Raw genomic sequence first — 21,001 nt, 5'->3', positions numbered from 1 at the left:
TAGATTTGGAGCAATGGCAAAAAAAAAAAATTTTTTAATGCAAATATTTTTTTAGCAAGTGCTTGTACGCGATGGCCTGCTCTTATCAGAAGGCAAGTTGTGATCTTCAATGTGTACCTGTAATAGGAGTAGAAGGAGAGCAGGTTTAACATCTCTTCAACAAAGATGGCAGACATTACTATGCATGTCCCTATCTGCAAAGCAACAGGGAGACAGTTTGTAATTGGACCCTTTTCCTATGGGAATTAAACCTTAAAATTACTTTTTTTTTCTTTTTTTTTTGCATACAAGATCGAGGCTCGTGAAAGAGCGAACATTAATCACACAGAAAGACAAACAGACACATACAACAAATAACATCGTGAGCGGTAGACAAGATGGGGAGAGAGGGGGAAGGACACAAACAAAACATTTGAGAGCAGGGACCGAGAGACATGGAGACATCGAGAGATCTGTGGGAGGGAGAGGGCTTTGGGGCGGAGGCATGTGAAGGGGGGGGGGGGGGGTGCGAGAGGTATAAACATATGGACACTGCCAGGACTTCCAGGAAGGAAGTTGGAATTTCAAACAAGGTGGATCTGGGGTGAATTAGTGGGGGTAGAAAAGATCAAAGTTTTGGATGGGGGAAGATAAGAGATGGTGGTGAACAGCTGTTTTAAAGACCTGGAGGGAGGAGTGGGATTGAAGGGAGTGTGGGAGTTTGTTCCAGAGGCGGGAGAAAAGAGGAATGAAAGAGTGAAGGTGAGCAGAGAGCCGAGATTTCGGCAGTTTAACCATCAGAGGGTTGCTGGCAGATCTTGTGCGACCTGTAGGAATATTTGGGGGACAGAGCACAGAGAGAGCTGGGGGAGCAAGGCCGGAGAGGAGTCGGTAGAAGACAGAAAGACCACCTACCTGCCTGCGGTGAGTGAGTGAAAGGCCCTCAGAGATAGCTTCATCGCGGGAGATTCCAATGATTTTGAAAGCTTTGGATTCAAAAGCGTGAAGCCGAGCAAGGTGTGAGGCAGGAGCACCAGCCCATAGGGGAGAACAGTATTCCATTGAGCTGCGGATGAAAGCCTTGTATGTGGTGAGGAGCTCAGGTGTGCCGAGGAAGGACTTCGCACGACGGAGGATGCCCAGTCGGCGACTGGCTTTGGAGACCAGCTTGGAAATGTGGTTTTCCCAAGAAAGATCATGGCAGATAGTGAGACCCAAAAGCTTGAGCGACAGAACTTCTTGGAGAGGATTGTTGAGAAAGTAGATGGGAGGGTTGTCCAGTCGATCTTTTCGGAGAGACATAGTAAGAGAGTGAGATTTGTCAGGATTGAAAGACATGTTCCACTTGTTTGACCAGTCTGTGATTTTGTCCAGGTCTTCAGAGAGTGAGGAGGCTGCAGACTGCTGATCTGAGGGAAGAGGAATGGAGCTGCAGAGAGTGGAGTCATCAGCAAAGAGATAGAGAGGATTTTCCAGAGAGTCGGAGAGATCATTGCTAAAGACCAGAAAAAGCACAGGGCCCAGAACACTGCCTTGGGGAACTCCAGCCTGAACAGGAAGGGGAGATGAGAGAAATCCATTCAGGGCCACACGTTGACTACGACCAGAGAGGAAGTCCGCAAGCCATGCATGGAGATTTCCATGGATACCATAGGAGGAGAGTTTGGTGAGCAGAGCTGGGTGCCAGACCATATCGAAGGCACGTGATATGTCAAGGGAGACAGCTCTGATTTCCTGTTTGGCATTGAGGACCTCCATCCATTGTTGAGACAGCGGAAGCAGCATGTCCAGAGTAGAGTGACCTGGTCTGAAACCAAATTGATGATCAGAGATCAAGCCATTGGAGAGGAGGAAAGATTTCATATCCGAAGCAATGATGGATTCCATGACTTTGCTGATAATTGGGAGCAGGCTGATTGGTCTGTAGTTGCAAGGATCTGTTTTTGCAGTTTTTTTTGTGTAAAGCGGTAATGTTAGCTGATTTCCAGGATGCTGGCAGATGACCTTGAGCAAAAGATAGGGTGAAAAGAACAGAGAGAGGGTGAGACAGAGCGGCAGAGCAGGATTTTAGGACCCGTGGGCTCTGTCAAGGGATATGTCAAGGGAGACAGCTCTGATTTCCTGTTTGGCATTGAGGACCTCCATCCATTGTTGAGACAGCAGAAGCAGCATGTCCAGAGTAGAGTGACCTGGTCTGAAACCAAATTGATGATCAGAGATCAAGCCATTGGAGAAGAGGAAAGATTTCATATCCGAAGCAATGATGGATTCCATGACTTTGCTGATAATTGGGAGCAGGCTGATTGGTCTGTAGTTGCAAGGATCTGTTTTTGCACCTTTTTTGTGTAAAGCGGTAATGTTAGCTGATTTCCAGGATGCTGGCAGATGACCTTGAGCAAAAGATAGGGTGAAAAGAACAGAGAGAGGGTGAGATAGAGCGGCAGAGCAGGATTTTAGGACCCGTGGGCTGATGCCGTCTGGTCCAGTTGCAGAATCAGAGTCGAGGTTTGACAAAAACTCTTCCACCTTGTCAGGAGAGAAGGACACAGAGTCCAGGAGCAGTTGGGTTCGACTGGGAAAGGTGGGAACAGAGAGAGATGGGTTTGGGACTAAGGATTTTGAGGCAAACACAGAGTTGAGGCATTCGGCTTTGTCACGTGCGATGTCAACTGTGTGGCCATTTGAGGTAAGGGAGGGGATGGAGGGGGAACAAACACCAGAAACGGATTTGACCAGGCGCCACCAGGATTTGGAGGAAGGAGACAGGTTTGAGAGTTCATTCTTGAGTGAGGAGAGATAGTGCTTCCTGGCACTCCTGAGGGTAGACACACACTTGTTCCGAGCTTGGTGGAAGGAACTGAGATTGCCTTCAGTTGGATTAGCCTTCCAAGAGGCAAAGGCAAGTTGTTTCAGGGCAACTGCCTCACCACAAGATTCAGTGTACCATGGACGGGAGGAAGGGTAAGACAACTGAAGGCGAGATGGGATAAATCTGTGCATGAGAGAGATCAGTTTGCTTTGGAAGAATTCCCAGGAAGAATTGATGTCAGAGGCAGTGGAGATGGGAGACCAATCCAGACGAATGATGGCTGCTTGAAGACCGTCCCAGTCGGCCTGAGTGAAATGCCAGACTCGTCGACGCTGAGGAGGCTCTCTGAGAATGGCCAGAGAGATGTCCACTTTGACAAGCACATGATCAGAAGAACCGATTGGAGCAGAAGAAGAGCAGCAGACATTAGCAGGGAAGTTTGTCATGACCAAGTCTAGAAGAGAAGATACTCCATTGGCTGAGATCCGGGTCGGGAAATTGACAGATTGTGTCAATCCCAGTGAGTCACAGAAGTCCTTTGCTGAGGTGCCATGACTGGTGAGAGAGGAACCCACACCCAACCAGGTGGCATCATGACAGTTGAAGTCACCACATATGAGGAAGAGAGAGTTGGGATGAGTGGATAGAAGTTGGTCCATGTTGTCAGACAGTGAAATGTAGATGGAGTCATCACTGTTTGGGGGACGGTACAGAACACATATGAACAAAAGGTGGGAGTGGAGAGGAAGCCATAGCCAGAGGTACTCCTGGGGGTGAGGAGGAAAGAGGGCAGTGCAAGGAGAGTGAGGAAGAGTTTTTGATAAAGATAGCCACCCCACCACCAGGCCGAGGCTCAGGTCTATCATACCGGAGGAGGGAGTAACCAGGAAGAGATATTAAGGAATCAGAGACATCTTGAAGGAGGAAAGTCTCTGTTAAGCAGATCAAGTCTGGATTGTCAGAAGCAACCTGTATGGAGAGATCAGTCAGGTTTGAGCGAAGGCCCCGGATGTTTGAGGTCCATACCGTTAATGAAGAGAGAGGGGGAGCATCGGGTACAGGACAGGGGAGGAGTAGGGTAAGATGAAGGATGAGAGGGGGAGGTAGGGAGAGCAGTTGATAGTGTGTCAGATATTGCAGAAGAGTTCCAAGAAAGGGAAGGATGAGGAGGATGAAAGGTTTGATGGTGAAGGGATGAGGCACAGTGAGGGGTTGTTTGAGGGGGGGCAGAGGAAAGTAGAAGGTTTGGGGGGGTGGAGGTATGAGATAGAAGGGAGACGAAGTGGGGAGGAGGCAGCTTGGAGGAGGAGGGGGGAGGAGGGAGAATTGGAGAGGAATGGTATGGGGGGAGAATTGAATGGGAGGGGTTGGGGGGGAGTTTTGAAGGGGAGGAGTGAGGGGGGAGTTTAGGAGGGGAGGGGCAAGGGGGGAGTTTTGGAGGGAAGGGGCAAGGGGGAAGTTTAGAAGTGGAGGGGCAAGGGGGGAGTTTAGGAGTGTAGGGGCAAGGGGGGGGGGGATTTGGAGGGGAGGGGCAAAGGGGGAGTTTATGAGGGGAAGGGCAAGGGGGGAGTTCAGGAGTGGAGGGGCAAGGGGGGGGATTTGGAGGGGAGGGGCAAGGGGGGAGTTTAGGAGGGGAAGGGCAAGGGGGGAGTTCAGGAGTGGAGGGGCAAGGGGGGAGTTTAAGAGTGGAGGGGCAAGGGGGGAGTTTAGGAGTGTAGGTGCAAGGGGGGGGATTTGGATGGGAGGGGCAAGAGGGGAGTTTAGAAAGTGGATGATTAATGAAAGACGAACATTGATAACAAATTGGGTTTGTTGTGATTTTCAAGTTAGCAATCCGATTCAGAACGATGGAGGAGGGATGGAATGAATGTGAATTTAGACCATGTAGTGAGGGAGACGTATAAGATATTGAATTTCTTTTTTTGAAGTGGAATGAGTTGGAGAGGAAATTGAGAAAAGCCTTTTAAATAGGAAGAAAAACAGCGTGTTGTAATATACCACTGAATAAAACACAGAAGGGGAAAGGTTAAACATAGTTAAATAATATTTAAACAGAACTGTGAACAATCTTATATGCACAAAATACCAACGGGGGGAGAGCCGAGACGGACCACCACGAGTCACGTGAACAGGGCAAACGGTGGATGGCAAGGAGATAATGGGGGCGGGGCGAACAGCACACCTGGACAGAAAATACAGGATGAGACGTCCACAGTACACGTGGAGAAAGGAAAATAAATGTTTTTGGTTTTTTTTTTTTGGATGTTTTTTTTGGGGGGGGGCGGGGATTTAGAACATGAGACAGAGTATTATGTTCGGGGTAGAAGGGAAAAACTAAGAGCCAAGCAAAACACGCTTAAGTTAACAAAACACCGACGGGGGTACAACTACAAGGCCACACACGAGGAGCAGAACACGATTAATTAATTACGAGTTACAGGAAATTCAAACCAAAACTAACTATAATCAAACAATATCGCATGGACGATAAAATAACGAGTTGAAATTTGACAATCTATCTGGGGAAATGGGGGAGAAACACGTGGTCGAAGAATGAACGAACGAATAAGAATGAATAAACGAATGAGCAGAGAGAAGGTAGTCTTTTTTTTTTCTTTTTTTTTGAGTTGAGATTTACATAAGGAAGTAGGCTATGGGGTGAAAAGACTGGGAAAACAGAGAACGAAAGTTATTGGATCACAAACGACGGACCGCTGAGAGAAAAACAAAGCCTCAAGGTTGTACAGTGTACACTGTACAAGGCCTCAAGACACGACACGAATTAACACGATTTTCAATACAGGTATGAAAGATTTGCACCGAAAATCTTCGTCTGGACAATATACGTACATACACCATAAAGAAATACAGTTATAACGAAAATACAAATGGGAACAATTACTTAACTTCGATTTCGATGGAGAGCGTGTAGAGCTGCGAATAAACGAACCCTCGCCAGCAAGACCGGAAACGGAAGTCCTTAACTACTTAACTGAAAGATGAGCACTGCTTCTAGCAACCTCAAAGACAGGGGATGATAATTTGTTCAGGCTGCCGGAGATAACTTGCCGACGCTTCTTGAAAGACACTGTGGGATCTTTAACATCCAGCAATGGAGGCAGGTGGGTCCTCTGGCTTAATTACTCTCATATTGGAGGTGAGGATGGTGACATTTAAACACCAGGATGGCAGTTTATAGCTAGGTTGAGATTTGAACCCAGGCTAGACAGCTTAAAGGTGGGCAGACATATCTCTAAGCTCTTCTTTCAACCTAATTAGCACCAATATTTCACTATCCCTGCAATGGACATCTTTGTGCATCATCTCTAACCTTACATCCTGTTATACTAACACGGATATGGAAAAGGGATGGATGGAAAACACAAAATGGCCATAAATCAACCATCTCAGATGATGTTTTGTCAATAACCTGCACCAAATGGTGTGGATTTCAAGTCACAAGAAAAGTTGTTTCAGTAACAATCGGCTGAAGTAAAATATCCCAAAACTTGCATGAATTGGTCAACAAATGTTGGGAAATTTACATAAACTATCTTCATATTGGCACAGAAAGTCGAAAACACATGGTTTGTACTCGTGTATATTGTGAGTAAAAGGGGTGGGGTTTGTACAGTTTGTACTGCAATATAAGTAAAATTCAAAGTAAAACAACTCTCTTGAAAATCCTCTCTATCTCTTTGCTGATGACTCCACTCTCTGCTGCTCCATTCCTCTTCCCTCAGACCGGCAGTCTGCAGCCTCCTCACTCTCTGCAGACCTGGACAAAATCACAGACTGGTCAAACAAGTGGAACATGTCTTTCAATCCTGACAAATCTCACACTCTTACTATGTCTCTCCGAAAAGACCATCTGGACAACCCTCCCATCTACTTTCTCAGCAATCCTCATGAAGAAGTTCTGTCACTAAAGCTTTTGGGTCTCAATATCTGCCATGATCTTTCCTGGGAAAACCAAATTTCCAAAGCATCCTCCAGTGTACGAAGTCCTTCCTTGGCACAACTGAGCTTCTCTCAAGACATACAACGCTTTCATCCGCACCTTGATGGAGTACTGCTCTCCCCTCTGGGCTGGTGCACCTGCCTCACACCTAGCTCGGCTTCACGCGGTTGAAACCAAAGCTTTCAGGATCATTGGAATCTCCTGTGATGAAGCCAATTCTGAGGACCTTTCACTCACTCACTGCAGGCACGTTGGTGGCCTTTCTGTCTTCTACCGACTCCTCTCCGGCCTTGCTCCCCCTGCTCTGTCTGTGCTCTGTCCCCCAAATATTCCTACAGGTCGCACAAGATCTGCCTGCAACCCTATTGTGGTTAAACTGCCAAAATCAAGACTCTCTGCTCACCTTCACTCCTTCATTCCTCTTTTCTCCCGCCTCTGGAACAAACTCCCCCACTCCCTTCAATCCCACTCCTCCCTCCAGGTCTTTAAAACAGCTGTTCACCACCATCTCTTATCTTCCCCCATCCAAAACCTTGATCTTTTCTACACCCATTAATCCACCCCAAACCCACCTCCTTCAAATTCCGTCTTCTTTCCTGAAAGTCCTAATAGTGTCAATCTTGATTATCCTGTGTACCCTGCCCCAGCCCTCTCCCTTCCACAGATTTCCTGATGTCCCTGGTCTCGACTGTTGTTGTGCTTCTCTCTCTTTGCCCCTCTTGTCACCCGCTCCCTTTATTATATGTTAAATGAATATATATCATTATCCTTGATATGAATATATATCAAGAATCGACTTGGTATCCCCCCCCCCCCCCCCCCAAAAAAAAAATGTTGCCATTTTTCTGTTGTCCTTTGCTGACCTTGACCTGAGGTCAAAGTTTAAAAGTCATTTTAGCCAAAACTCGGTTTTTCCATGATTTCCGCTTTTAGTTTCTGACTTAAACTGCATGTTTGTGCTAGGATATGGAATACATACATTTCTTCATATAATATTTATGTTCTTTTCAGGGAAAGATGATATAAAATTATGTTTTTAAAGGCATACAATACAAAAAGGTGTCTATTTATAATGTAAACTGTCAAGAATGCAGGACGACCTGTGCTGATTTAGATACAACAAATATTAAAATTGTTCATAGTTATAAGGCTAAAGTTAGTCGGTTACAAGAGTTACACATCTGCAATTATCCCATAGATAAAATCTCATACAATCTTTTGTTTTCTCCTTCAGAGACGAGAACCCATCATCAAGACAGCAGCCTTGATATGGAAGTTCAGGAACCAGACTGTCCTTTCACCACAAAAAAAAACAAGGCAGAAGACCAATTTCAAACTCAGCATACAATGCCAAATAACTGATAGTGTTGGATTTCTAACTGAACCATCATTGGATTCATATATTTAAAGTTACTGAGTTTCGTTCACAAACAAGGACAGTATGGGGATGATGACTTCCCACTTCCCGGAGATCAGCCGCAGACTAGAAAATGTTACAGGATCAGACTTCAAAGCCAATAAAGCAAAATGGCACCGCAGATGCTACAGTGCGACATGTCACACCGGTCACCTCGACCGCGCTAGAGTGCATTATCAAAAGGCATATCAACAACAAGACAGTCAGCAACTCCAAAAAATAAAGGTTGTCACTCCTCATCTGTGGCAAGTAACTCAAGTGGCCAAACAGCATCTGGTTTTAACAAAACTGACACTGTGCATTTCACAACTTCTGCTGCATTTCCATTCAACATTGAGTTGTGCTTCTCTTGCCAGGAGGACAGTGAAGAGGTACATGACGTTTCCACATTGAATGCAAGGAGCAGCTACATAAAGCTGCTAAAAATAGTAGCATTGAGAATTCGAAAGTGCAACTCGGTGCAGCCATCAATGTGGACGATGCTCGTGCAAATGATGTCAAGTATCACCTGGCATGCTGGGTGAAGAATGGTCAGCGTCCACGGAAAATAGATAGTAAGGACAGACAGGATTCAGCAGAAGAAATGAATATTGGCATCCTTCCATCAGATATTGAGTTTGTCAGCCTGTTCAGAAGTCTTCTCCATGTTGGTTCGGCTCTCAGCCTCTTTTTTTTGTATACAAGATCGAGGCTCGTGAAAGAGCTAACAATAATGACAAAAAAATAATAACGGACACATTTGACAAAATAAAGGGAGGGGGAGAGAAGATGGGCTGAGAGGTGGAAGCACACAAGTACAACATTTGAGACCAGGGACATCGGGAGATCTGTGGGAGTGAGAGGGCTTGGGGGGAGGAGGCGTGGGAAGGGGTGGGGGGGGGGGGGGGGGGAGAGGTGGGAGAGGTAAAAAAAACCCCAAAAAAAAACACATGCACACTGTAGACTTCCAGGAAACAAGTCGGTATTTCAGAAAAGTGGATCTGGGGTGAATTAACGGGAGTACAAAAGATCAAGGTTTTGGATGGGGGAAGATAAGAGATGGTGATGAACAGCTGTTTTAAAGACCTGGAGGGAGGAGTGGGAATGAAGAGAGTGAGGGAGTTTGTTCCATAGGCGGGAGAAAAGAGGAATGAAAGAGTGAAGGTGAGCAGAGAGTCTTGGTTTTGGCAGTTTAACCATAAGAGGGTTGCTGGCAGATCTTGTGCGACCTGAAGGAATATTTGGGGGACAGGGCACAGACAGGGCTGGGGGGGGGGGGGGGGCAAGGCCAGAGAGGAGTCCGTAGAAGACAGAAAGACCACCAACCTGCCTGCGGTGAGTGAGTGAAAGGCCCTTGGAGTTAGCTTCATCATGGGAGATTCCAATGATTCTGAATGCTTTGGTTTCAACAGCGTGAAGACGAGCTAGGTGTGAGGCAGGGGCACCGCCCCAGAGGGGAGAGCAATATTCCATTGAGCTGCGGATGAAAGCCTTGTATGTGGTGAGTTCAGGTGTGCCAAGGAAGGACTTCGCACGACGGAGGATGCCCAGTCGGCGACTGGCTTAGGAAGCCAGCTTGGAAATGTGGTTTTCCCAGGAAAGACCATGGCAGATTGTGAGACCCAAAAGCTTGAGTGACAGAACTTCTTGGAGAAGATTGAGACCTTGAGAGAATCATCTTGGAGAGGATTCTTGAAAGAAATGGTTTGCACAATGTGCCGTGCAAACGTGATTTGAAGGAGAAAATTGCCTCCCACATGGAGAATGTCCACTTTACGAGACCAAAATGCCGCAATGAATCAGAGCGTGTGTTTCCCTTGGTCGCGCAGGATGCAGCCATGGAAGATGCAATGGCAAATAATCCTCAAAGCACCATTCGCCAACTGTTTGAAAGCGCTCTTTTTCTGTGAAGAGCCATAGCTGAACAGGTGAAGCACCCATGGGAATTTGATGAAATCCCAATGATCGATGATGCAGAAAAGCATGTACTCAAAGCTTTGTATTCCTTCATACCCTGACTACTGCAAGGGTCAGCCACGAGCATTGATACAGAAATAAGTTCAACTATCGTTCATTGAGACGTTCGAGCCATCAACCAAACCATCAAGTACGCCTTCAAGTCAAAACATCAAATCAAATACAAAGCTTGTATATTATATTTCTCTGGTGAAGGTCATATTCAATGTAAGGCCGTTTTATGCATTTCTGTCCTTTTATGTTATAATACTCACCTTTTTGGATTACTAGCCCATCCCCTGAGCAGCAGGAGATTGGTGTCTGTCTGTGTGTGCCTGTATGTGTGTGTGTGTGTGTCTGTGTGTGTCTGTCTTTGTGTTTGTACGTGTCTGTCTGTCTGGGCCGTAACTTTTTCTACCATTCGAGGTATTGTCATCAAATTTTCACAAAAACTTTATGATAATATGGAGAAGGGAAATTAATAATTTTGTTAAAAGGTCAAAGGTCAGCGCCACATAAAAATCATCAATTTTCATCCAATTGAACTGAAATTTCAATTTATGATTTGAGTTTTGTCATCGAAATTTTAACAAAGCTCTATTATGATAATATGAAGAACACAAATTAATGATTTTGTTAAAAGGTCAAAGGTCAGCATCACATAAAAATCATCAATTTTCATCCAATTGAACTGAAATTTCAATTTATCATTTGCGTTTTGTCATCAAAATTTTAACAAAGCTTTTTTTTTTTTTTTTTTTTTTTTTTTTTTGTTTGTTTGTTTGTATACTGAATCGAGGCTCGTGAAAGAGCTAACATTTATTTCACAAACAAATCAACCAGACAAACAAAATATACAAAAGAGGGAGCGGAAGCCAAGATGGGGAGAGAAGGGGAAGCAAACATCCACAACATTTGAGAGCAGGGAGAAGTGTGGGAGGGAGAGGGCTTGGGGGCAGGAGGCGTGGGAAGGGGAGGGGGGGGGGGGGGGGAGAGGTATAAAACACATGGGGACCGAAATTAGCGGGGGTAGAAAATATCAAGGTTTTGGATGGGGGAGGATAAGAGATGGTGGTGAACAGCTGTTTTAAAGACCTGGAGGGTAGAGTGGGATTGAAGAGAGTGAGGGAGTTTGTTCCAGAGGCGGGAGAAAAGAGGAATGAAGGAGTGAAGGTGAGCAGAAAGTCTTGATTTTGGCAGTTTAACCATAAGAGGGTTGCAGGCAGATCTTGTGCGACCTGTAGGAATATTTGGGGGACAGAGCCCAGAGAGGGCTGGGGGGGCAAGGCCAGAGAGGAGTCGGTAGAAGACGGAAAGACCACCAACCTGCCTGCGGTGAGTGAGTGAAAGGCCCTTGGAGTTAGCTTCATCGCGGGAGATTCCAATGATTCTGAAAATGATAATATGAAGAAAACTCTATTATGATAATATGAAGAAAACAAATTAATAATTTTGTTAAAAGGTCAAAGGTCAGCGTCACATAAAAATCATCAATTTTCATCCAATTGAACTGAAATTTCAATTTATTATTTGAGTTTTGTCATCAAAATTTTAACAAAGCTCTATTATAATAATATGAAGAACACAAATTCATGATTTTGTTAAAAGGTCAAAGGTCAGCGTCATATAAAAATCATAAATTTTCATCCAATTGAACTGAAATTTCAATTTATCATTTGCGTTTTGCCATCAAAATTTTAACAAAGCTCTATTATGATAATATGAAGAACACAAATTAATGATTTTGTCAAAAGGTTAAAGATTAGCGACACCTAAAATCATCAATTTTCATCTAATTGAGATGAAATTTAAATTTACCATTTGTGTTTTGCCATCAAATTTTCAACAAAGGCTTATTATGAGAATATGGAGAAGGCAAAATAATAATTTGCTCAAAAGGTCAAGGCTGCATAAAATCTTCAATTTTCATCCGATTGACCTGAGATTTTAAGAATTTCCATATTGGGTCACTGAGTTGGTTCACTAGAAGCTGATTGGTTTTTTTTAAAGATCAAAAGGTCAAAGGTCAAGGTTGCGTAAAATCGCAAATTTTCATTTTGAATTTTTAAAAACTGTTTTTGTTATTTGATCCTATAGAAGAAGACATCTGAATACAAACGGATGCAGACAGGCTTTACATTTTCAGATGTTTTCTAGTATGTCTATAAAAAGATGTGCTTTCCCTGAAAAAGTATAAATATTATATGAAGACATATATATGTACACCATATTGTTGCATAAGCATTTTGTTTAGGCAAGAAACTAAAATCTGAAATCATGGAAAAACAGAATTTTGGCTTAAAAAGAGTTTGACCTTTGTCTTTGGGTCAAGGTTATCAAAGGTCAACAGAAAAATGACATCATTTTTCCATTTACTCGGACGCAGGAGAACACATTTATAATGGTTGCTAAAAATTAACATTCCATGTTCATGGAAATACATTGACTCCCCCACTATAGTAAAAAACATTTCTTAAACTCTACCAGATTTGTTTTATCATGCCAATAACCATTTATGGTAAAACAAACCTCTCAAATTCTGACATTAATAAGCTAGAGAACATTTGCATATGTTGATGCTTTAATTATAGTTGCTTACATACAGTGTACATATTTTATTACACTTTTTAATCTTCGAATGAAGAATGACTATGTTAATTATGGTTTTCAATTTTAACCCTTCCCTGATAGAACATAGTAATTATGGATTATGTATGCCTTGCAGATTTAAGAGTTTATACAGCTTTCATTGGAACACTAGAAATAGACAAGTGTTAAAACTTTGTTATTCCGGCTTTTTGGCGATTCAAATTAAAGGATCTTTTGACCTTGATAGGAACTCGAAATCAAGCCAACTTCCTATCTCTCTTCGATGAACACGTGAGGCATAAGCCGCCCTCGTGACCGTCTCCTGATTGTGGAGAAGAATGTGTGACGGATTATTTCTGTTCAAGGTGGCGCAAAGGGTCCGAAAATCCCATGGATGCTATCTATAGCTCTTTTTGTACTGCCAGCCCTGCATTTCCCAGCCAAGACCAACCGGCAGTAAGGAAATTGTTGTGCAATTCATACTTTCTTGAAGTTTGTGAACTTATCAACATTGCATGTTAACTAGGACGTGCCCGTACGTGGCGTACCCGTAACCGTACCGTACCCGGTACCGTACCCGTACCGTACCCGTGACGTGCCCGTAATGAATATGTACAAAATATAAATATGTATGTACTACAATCGATCGTACCTTACAACAATCAACACAGATTGCAACGTCAAATAAATGAATACGCTCTCAAATGTGCCGTCCAACTGTCCAAGGCAGTGTCTGCTCGCCACGTTCAGCATCAGTTCAGCGTCACTATGACTATCCGTAAGTCCGGAAGTGACGTCCTCATTTGACTGTCCGGAAGGTCGCATATCGCAGGAAAGCGAAAGAATCGCAAATTAGTTGTAATTAGTTTTAAAACATCGTTTAACGCCAACATAGCGCCAACATAGTTTGCCGACGGGAAATAAATGAATACGCTCTCAAATGTGCCATCCGAGGCAGAGTCTGTTCGCCACGTTCGGCACACGTGATAGCTCGCTGCTCTCTGATTGGTTGAATCGTTTTTGGACATAGCTCGGTAACTACTTCTGCGATTAATTTAAAACCTTGAAAAGGCACATCCTCGGGTCCCCAGCAATATACCTGGCAAGTTTAAAGTATATCGGACCCGTGGTTGTCGAGAAACAGCGGTCACAGACAAACAAACACACACACAGACACACACACACACACACACACACAGACACACACACACACACACACAGAGATTGCTGGAATTATAGATAGACTAGGACGTGCCCGTACGTGGCGTACCCGTAACCGTACCGTACCCGGAACCGTACCCGGAACCGTACCCGTACCGTACCCGTACCCGTGACGTGCCCGTAATGAATATGTACAAAATATAAATATGTATGTACTACAATCGATCGTACCTTACAACAATCAACACAGATTGCAACGTCAAATAAATGAATACGCTCTCAAATGTGCCGTCCGAGGCAGCGTCTGCTCGCCACGTTCAGCGTCACTATGACTATCCGTAAGTCCGGAAGTGACGTCCTCATTTGACTGTCCGGAAGGTCGCATATCGCAGTTACGATGAATCGCAAATTAGTTTTAATTAGTTTTAAAACATAGTTTAACGCCAACATAGTTTGCCAACGTGAAATAAATGAATACGCTCTCAAATGTGCCATCCGAGGCAGAGTCTGTTCGCCACGTTCGGCACACGTGATAGCTCGCTGCTCTCTGATTGGTTGAATCGTTTTTTGGACATAGCTCGGTAACTACTTCTGCGATTAATTTAAAACCTTGAAAAGGCACATCCTCGGGTCCCCAGCAATATACCTGGCAAGTTTCAAGTATATCGGACCCGTGGTTGTCGAGAAACAGCGGTCACAGACAAACAAACACACACACAGACACACACACACACACAGACACACACACACACACACAGAGATTGCTGGAATTATAGATAGATGAATGAGTATTCCGTTTGAGAAGCATCAAAGTTGTACTGTTAGAAGAGGTTTGAAAAACGAATGCAAATTCTCCAAATCATCAGCTTTGAAATTTAAATTTCTTTGAAATGTATGTTCACAGTTGTAAAAACAGTTGCAGGTAATTAGTAGGAGTAATTGCCTGCAGCTGCTTTCATGGATGAGAGGCATGAATTGCATGAGTTTACTTACACACACGCACACGCACACATGCAATGCATTTTTGATGTGTACTTTTTATTCGATATACTGTAATCATAAGGTACAGAATAGTTGATAAATGTACCGACTGTATTTGTCAAGGTATTCTTCAACCTCATGTATACAATTATCCCATCAATGTGATAGCACCTTTTACGCCATTGCAGAAATATCTTTGTGTTTATTACACTTGTATATGTCTATATCGATATATATATATATATATATATATATATATATATATATATATATTGTTACAGACGTGGCTTGGATGTTATTTACCGAGCGGTTTTATGGTATGACCACGTCTGCACAAGTTACCCGATTGTGCCCGAACGTTGACTAATCGCGCTATGCTAGACCAATGAAGGAAAAAGAAGACACACGGCTGGAATTAATACGACACGACACCAGGGATACGGTTCTCAAAGGTTGTTATTACAATAATGCGGAAGGTTTAGATTACAGGGACAAGAGGGAAACATAGGAAGGTGGGCACTTAAACACACTTATATTAACCCCAACGGACGACAGATAAACGGGACAAGGCTCACTCACACGGGGTTTGATGGCAAAGAAAGCGGGTAGCGATCGCTCCAGGTGCACCTGGGCTCAGGGCAGGATCACGTACGGTCCAGTTTAAGAGATGCGGTGGAGGTATTGCAGCGCTCGAGGGGTGGCGACTTCTCTCTCCAGGCTGGGGGCGCATCTGACGTCACATCCGGCGCGGGGCCGCGTATATCCGGCGGGGAGTGACACGCCCTCGGCTCGTTAGCTCCGCCTCGTGGAATCGGCACGTTGCTTCTCATTGGGTGCGTGGGGGGGTTACTGGCTCCGCCCCTGACGAGGAGCTGACAGCCAGCCCCTTCGGGGTAACGCCGTGGAGCGTATGGTCATGGCGGGTAACCGAGCCGGTGTGAGGACGCACACTCCCCGCCCCTCTGTTGTTGTAGTCGTAGTTGTAGTTGTAATTGTTGTTGTAATTGTTGTTGTTGTGGTTGTTTGGGGAAGAAAATGGGAGGAGGTATGGGAAAGGTCCTAAACTCACTACTGATGCCATATAATCACATTCTGGTGCAACGAAGAGTCATAATTAATGGAAACGAGGCCTTAACTGACATAGATTAAGAATAACTAGGAAGATGTCCGAAAGTTGGCTACGTGTGGTGCGGTGGACCTGGGCACGACATTTAATGGGGGAATAAGGGGAAGGTCGGCTCTACTGATTGTTATTTACATGCAATGGGACTAGGGAATGGGGGATTGGGGAAAGTTGGGGAGTATTGGAGAAAATAGGGGAATATTTACAAGCGGATATGGAGGCCAAATTCCATATTCGCAACATTGCACCCTTCTCTACCCTCGGGGCGTCCCGACCCGATAAATTTTTACCTACTTTAGTGTGGCACGCAATGTAGTTCCCTCTACTATTAACTCTACCCTGAGTGCGACAGTTTTACAGATATTCACAAATGAGTAAATATGTCCCCCTGCGACGTTGCACCCTTCTCCTCACAGAAACACACCCACAGGATAACCGAATCCGGAAAGAATTCTCAAACTAAACATACAGCCGGTAGGGAGCATTATTTACACGACTACGCTGCTATTTACACTACGATCCAGGACCTGTTTTTGGAGGAACACATGCAGATGTTATGCATAGAGAGAGCGCGCTTGCCAACATCGATACACCAACCCACGAGTGCTCTGTGGCCGACGGCCTTTAATAACGTGCAGAGCACCCTGTCCCAGCATCAAAAGCACCACCCCACCGCCAATCGGTGCAGTCACCATTGTTCATTGGAATAAAAATAAACTCGACAACCCCTAACCCTGCAGGTGTCTCTTGCTCTTCTTGTGGTGCACTTGGTGGTAACTAAAAGTGGTTCACCTGTATGGCATAGGTGCCACGTTGACCCATAGGTCCATCCCCGGGTGGTGCTTGGCCGCAAACGAACTGCGGTCCATTGTGGGTGGCCACAAACATTGCGGTCCATATGGTGTATCGATCCCGGCAGCAAACAGCGAAAGTGCAGGCCCACAACTGCGCAGCCAGCACCTCTCTCTCCTCTCTCTCTACCCCAAAGCCAGATCCTCGGAGGTGGGAGACAAAAGAAGAAACAAGTGAGTAAGGTGGTAAGGGCGCAAAAATGCACGCAATGTAAGGTGATGCACACTGGGGGCACATGGGAACCAGGTGAGACAGGTACGTTCCTATCGTACGCCCCCCCCCACCAGGTAACCTACATGGCCCCTCCCTTACCCCTTACTGCATCCACAAAACACAACACTACCCATAAACATCTACTTTACAAATCGACAAACATCCCTACTGTCTTCCCCGTTCCTCCCATAAACCAAATTCGTCTTCTCTCCCTCCTAACCAATCAAATTTGCCATTTTCAACTCTCATCAAAATTTGCCATCTCCAACTGCACATCAAAATTTGCCATCACCAATTCATCATCAGTCCCTCCTAAGGAGGGAGAGATGGAATCACCCCAATGTCTCATCCACGTCGTGATGCGTCTCACAAATCCACAGCAATCTCATTTCCTGCACACAGAACAAAGAAAACACAGGTGTGGAGTCATCATCATCACCACAGGTAAGTGGCTGCGTATGGTGCGACAGGTTCATCAATCCTAACTATTTCCTAAATGACTTTAACAACTTTACACTACCCGGGGTCTTTCTCCGGCCAAACCATTGGCCCTCTTACACTATGGGTTCTAAAAACCAATTCCCATTGGCCAAACTGTGGTGCTCTTCAATTTGGGGTCTCACTCCCCCGATTCATCTCCCGGTGCCCTCGTACAATTTCTGGGCTGCGACGTGTACCTCTCCCAGTGGGTCTACCCACCTGCACACCTCCACCACTGCAGTTGCCTCCGAGCTTACCTGCTCCTTACCCTAACCTAACTACCAGGGGAAGGCCCTCTGGCTCTCTCCCCACTCCGTGCCCTCTCTGGCACTGGGCTGCCCGATCCACACCCGGGATCCTCAGGCACCCACTCACAACTACCGGCTCCCAGAGCCCACCTGCGGCCTCACCTGGCCGACATCCTCACAGTGGTGGAGTGCCCAACCAACTACACACACTAACAGGCTACACGCCCAGCCATTTCCACAACACTAATGCACCCATTCACAACACCATTCTGCAACCGCACCACAAATGCCAATATCCAACCACAATTTACCTGCACCCTCTACCTAACACTTACACTACCCGCCCCGGGTGCTCGTGAAAGGGGTCCACTCTTCCCCCATCCACACCTTCGCACCATGCACACCACTCCGTACCACTCACTCCAACTCTCTCCACACACCTGTACCTGCACACCTGTGCTCTCACACCTGGTGCCACCTGCACCCTTCTCTCCCCAAGCGCATTCGCGCTGATCCACACACTCACTACTCATACACTGCTCCACACACCTGTCCAGTTGCACACCTGTGCAATCACACCTGTTCAATTCTCACAAACACAGCATCATCTCAGCTAACTACTCCCTTCTGAAACTTGCGCTTCCCAGTCGTCCCTTTAAACTATTGCGCTCCCACGTCATTATCATCCATACTAATCTACCTGCGTCCCCACTACAGGTATCAGTCACTAACTAAACTTAACGTTACCTAATGTCATCTTCGCTAGATCCCTACACACCATATCCTAACCCACCCGGGCTAGTTTTCACTGCCATACACCCCATAATCTAGTGCTCCTTTGCCCCCCCACACCTGTGAGGGATGGTGGATTTGCCATCCCACCACATCGGGGGTCTCTCCCTACCAATTTTGCACATCAAATTTCAACAAATTAAAAATTTGCCAATCACTGCCCATCATCTGCCAATCACTACTGCCAATCCCTTGCCAATCATCAAATTTTGTCTTTTTCTAATTTCGGGGCCAAAACACTAACCTCATCACCCAGTCTACTCACTAATACCTCTCGGTGCGCCAATCCCTGTCCAAAGCCCGGCTTCGTGAAGCCAAGCAATGGATGCTGGTTGTTTTGTGCCAGCGGCTGGATGCATCCCGCATTCGGTGCAGGGAAGGAGGTTTACCCGGGCCGAGATCCCACGCACCATCTCGGCACGGAGCCATCCCATGGCTCGATCTCGGCCTGCCGGAATGCCTCACCAAAAAGTGGTCGCCATGACGACCCTTTCTATCGGGCTGCCCGCTCCGCCTAGTGGAGCACGGACGCGGCCGTTCAAAGCGAGGCCCGGCACGCACCGAGGGCCTGCTTCGGCTAAAAGTCGCTCTAACCTCTAACCCGTTTAATGTCGATGCTTCACCTGCATGCTTACACCCCGAAGCCCGTTCCTTGCTCACACATCCAGCCGTGCTCATGCTCCTCGTACCTTTCCTTACACACCCAGGCACACCCATTCCACTCACAGCCTTGGTCACACACCTGACCACCGAACACTTTGGCACACATTCGTTGGTCGCACACCTCACCAATACACCGCTTCGCACCCCCTCCTCGGTCACCTCCTCTGTGACAATCACAGGTGTGCCCTCATTCGCACACCCAACCACGTGCCTCACCACCAACTCCAGCGTGCATTCCCACTCACGCTCCACTATTCCCGGTGTGCATCCTTCCATCCCAGGTGTACATCCTCGCTCACCTGTCACAACTAACTCACGCTCCATGTCACTCTCACTACTCTCACCACCATTCTTGACAGCGCACTCACCCTTACTCTTGACAGCGCACTCTTTCCCCATGCACCTGTCCATCACACACCTTTCTCGCGCACACTCTCCCGTTACACCCTCTGTAACACTCACCACAGGTGGACACTCTTCCTTACTTCTGACAGCGCACTCTTTCCTCATGCACCTGTCCGTCACACACCTTTCTCGCGCACACTCCTGCGCACACTTCACCAACGGCTTTTCACGAACACCCGGATCCAAACCAATCCCCAAGCTTCTTAAATCCCCTGGCGCATCATACGCACGACCATATTGGTCGCCACTTACACCGGGTCCTCTTCCTCTTCGCTTCTCCTCCATCACCTGCGAATTCCTCATCCGGTTAATGAGCACATCATCACGATCCAAACACAGACTTTGGACCAATTCTTTCATCTCCTCTTTTATTTCTTGGTTATCCCCTCTCCGTCGCTTCTTAATTTCGCTCACCCCTTCTTCCACTTCTTCTAATTTGTGCCTCACCTCTTTTATTCCCCGGTACGTCTCCTCAAGCTCGTCCTCCAAGGCTACCTTGACCGTTTCCAGGTGCGTCCTCACCTGCCGGTCCTTCGTCTCCATTACCTCTATCACCTCGTCCAACCTCGTTGTCAGTCCCTCACGTACCATCTGACATTCCCTCTTCGTCGCTATCAAGTCGTTTTTTATGTCGTTTTGTGTCGCTTTTAAACCTCCTAATACCGCAGTGTTCCTTTGAACCTGCTCCACTAACTCCGTTTGTCCCACCGTCAGCTGCTCCACCTCCTGCGTCAGGTCCTCTATGCCCCCTTGTAACTTTACAGTCCCCTTTCTCACCTCCTTCTCCATGTGCTCCTTACAGTGCCTCACCTCCTCGCGCAGTCCTCCGACCTCCTCACTCACTCCTCCTCTGATCTCCTCTCCCATCACTTGCATCTCCTGCCCAGATGCCACCCTCATCTGCTCCATTTCCTCCCTGTGAGCATCCAGTTTGGTTTCTACCCCCATTCTGACCCCCTCTATCTGCTGCTCCATTTGTTTAACTTCCCTTTCCGCTTGGTCCCTCATGTCCCTCAATTTGCCTTCCATACTGTTTTCTAACCCCTCTAACCCATTTTTCACTCCCTCTATCTGATTCTCCTGGGCAGCCATTCTATTTTCTACCCCCATTAACCCATTTTTCACTTCTTTTATCCCGTTGTCTAACCCCTCAAAATTATTGTCTAACTTCCCAATTTTCTTGTCTAACTCCTCAAAATTATTGTCTAACTTCCCAATTTTCTTGTCTAACTCCTCACAATTATTGTCTAACTTCTCACCGGTACCCCTCGCTTCGTCCCTCATTACCCCCATTTGGTTTCCCATTACCCCCAATTGCTCACTCTGAGCATCCATCCGGCCCTCCAATCGCTCACTATTCTGGGCCATAAGGGCCTTCATTTGTATAAAAAAA

The 21,001-nt window shown here is 46.1% G+C and overlaps 1 protein-coding gene across 2 annotated transcripts in view; it reads right to left on the bottom strand.

The window, feature by feature from the left end:
- The window catches only part of TYRP1 (tyrosinase related protein 1), a 185,688-nt gene that overhangs the window by 83,149 nt on the left and 81,538 nt on the right, over positions 1-21,001 (bottom strand). Inside the window, exon 2 of one of the 2 annotated variants that reach the window (XM_068121712.2) lies at positions 118-194. The gene's annotated coding sequence lies outside the window, so the exon portion shown is untranslated. Of the gene's footprint in view, positions 1-62; positions 195-21,001 lie in introns of both variants that reach the window. The other variant, XM_078779621.1, reaches the window with a different exon arrangement.

Source organism: Myxine glutinosa, chromosome 1 (genome assembly GCF_964187855.1).
Source record: "Myxine glutinosa chromosome 1, kmMyxGlut1.1, whole genome shotgun sequence".
Classification (NCBI taxonomy): Eukaryota; Metazoa; Chordata; class Myxini; order Myxiniformes; family Myxinidae; genus Myxine; species Myxine glutinosa.
The sequence above is the reverse complement of the archived record's forward strand: the minus strand, read 5'-3'. Positions and strand labels throughout refer to the sequence as shown.